The sequence below is a fragment of the Priapulus caudatus genome, unplaced genomic scaffold (genome assembly GCF_000485595.1).
Source record: "Priapulus caudatus unplaced genomic scaffold, Priapulus_caudatus-5.0.1 Scaffold79, whole genome shotgun sequence".
NCBI lineage: Eukaryota > Metazoa > Priapulida > Priapulimorpha > Priapulimorphida > Priapulidae > Priapulus > Priapulus caudatus.
Genome location: NW_014577140.1, coordinates 359,558 through 361,937, shown reverse-complemented (window position 1 = coordinate 361,937; position 2,380 = coordinate 359,558). Strand labels below are relative to the sequence as shown.

The window sequence follows — 2,380 nt, the reverse complement described above, 5'->3', positions numbered from 1 at the left end:
GAATCTAACAATTGTACTACTAGTACTACACTAGAGCTACAGTCCAGTTAAACCGACCAGGCTCTCCGACTAGTTACACGGCGCCACGTAGTGTTAAGCGAGATGGGAACTTGTGGCTACAGTCCAGTGAACTAGACTTTGACGACTAATCTTTATCATTTATGTCAGATGGCCGAGTAAAGACTAAAGGCCCTAACCAGATAGATCTGTCTATTTGATCAACTATGTTTCTTTCCGTCTTCGATATAGTCCCTTGGACTTTGAAGACTAATATTTAAGAAGTTACGAGGTTAAATTACGAGGTTACCTAATCCGACGCCGACGGGTTTACTTGCGACAAGAATTTGAGCGTTGCCATGACGCGGTATTATGTTACCCATAATGCATTGCAATATTTTAAAATGTACGATCGCTAAGTTACGATTGCGATGATACTACGTTACGTATCTATGCCACTGATCTCTATTAATTGTATTATACTAACTACTATAAAGTATATATATAGTAGAGATCAGTGATCTATGCACGACCACTGTAGGCTACGACTAAAAACAAATTTTGTGTTTTTAGTCCTTTTTGTTTTCAGAAATAACTATGAAAACGGCAAAGCCAAAAATGCTTGTTGAAATGAACCAATGCAGTGTGAGCGTATGCTATCACAGGGGCGTGTACAAGATTTGTACCAGGGATGGGGTCATAGGCGCCGGAAGTGGGGAGGCAGGGGGGCGGCCGCCCCTCCAATCCAAAAATTGGGGGGGGGGCAAAACCAAAAAAAGCCCCCCTCAAATAAAGAAGAGTGGGAAAGAAAAAATAAAATGTATGAGCTAAGACTTGTTAATTCTAACGTTCAAAAACTAATTTATACATCCATTTTAAGTTTTCGCTGCGCGCTTTGCGTGATTGACGCTCACGTCGCACACACGCGCTCACGCACACACGCCGCACACACGCGCTTACGCACACACGCCGCACATACGCGCTTACGCACATACGCGCTAACGCACACATGTCGCACACACGCGCTCACGCACACACACGCGCTCACGCACACATGTCGCACACATGCGCTCATGCACACACGCACACACGTCACACACATGCGCTCACGCACACACGCGCTCACGCACACGCTCACGCACACACGCACACACGCCGCACACACGCGCTCACGCACACACGCGCTCACGCATACACGCGCTCACGCATACACGCGTTCACGAATACACGCGCTCACGCATACACGTCGCACACACGCGCTCACGCACACATGTCGCACACACGCGCTCACGCACACACGTCACACACACGCGCTCACGCACACACGCCGCACACGCGCGCTCACGCACACACGTCGCATACACGCGTTCACGCACCCACGTCACACACACGCGCTCACGCACACATGCGCTCACGCACACATGCGCTCACGCACACACGCGCTCACGCAAACACATCGCACCCACGTCGCACACACGCGCTCACGCACACACGCGCTCACGCATACACGCCGCACACACGCGCTCACGCACACACGTCGCACCCACGTCGCACACACGCGCTCACGCACACACGCGCTCACGCACACACGCGCTCACGCACACACGTCGCACACACGCGCTCACGCACACACGTCGCACACACGCGCTCACGCACACACGCGCTCACGCACACACGCGCTTACGCACACACGCGCTTACGCACACACGCGCTCACGCACACACGCGCTTACGCACACACGCGCTCACGCACACACGCGCTCACGCACACACGCGCTCAGCACACATGCGCTCACGCACACAAGTCGCGCACACGCGCTCACGCACACACGTCGCGCACACGCGCTCACGCACACACGATAAAAAAAATCGTGAGCCCCCTTAGATCTTTGCCCCCCCCCCAATCCAAAACTGCTTCCGGCTCGCCTGGGTGGGGTCTAACCGTAACTCAAACTTGCGAGCACGCGAAGTGGGGGTCTGGATTGTTTTGAAATTAGACCCCCTTAAAGAGTTAAAGAACAAGGAGCGAAGCGAGCCGTATGTATGCTGGCATATGTAAGCGGGCGTGGGGTATGGGCCGCTGAAGGGCCCCAGAAAAAATGTTATAGGAGGTATTGCCTAATGGTAGCTACGGCCTTGCCGGAACGTACCCTGGTACTATCTAATATGCCGAACCGTACCTCGCCTACTCCACTAACGAGTCTAGGGAGTCGCCTACACCTAATCCCTAACCATATCAGATGGTTACCAGGGTACGTTCCGGTATACAGAACCGTAACCAGGGTACGTTCCGGCAGTACCCTGGGGTATAAACCCTATGAGCTTTATTAACTCCTGATAATATACAAGCTTCTGATACAATGTAAATAATTGTTCGTACATAA

At 52.2% G+C, this 2,380-nt stretch overlaps 1 protein-coding gene across 1 annotated transcript in view; it reads right to left on the bottom strand.

Annotated features, from left to right (window-relative positions):
* The window catches only part of LOC106821622 (armadillo repeat-containing protein 4-like), a gene marked incomplete in the record, with an annotated part of 16,688 nt that extends 16,324 nt beyond the window's left edge, over positions 1–364 (bottom strand). Inside the window, 1 exon segment of the mRNA XM_014826514.1 lies at positions 308–364.
* Positions 365–2,380: the final 2,016 nt, after the last annotated feature.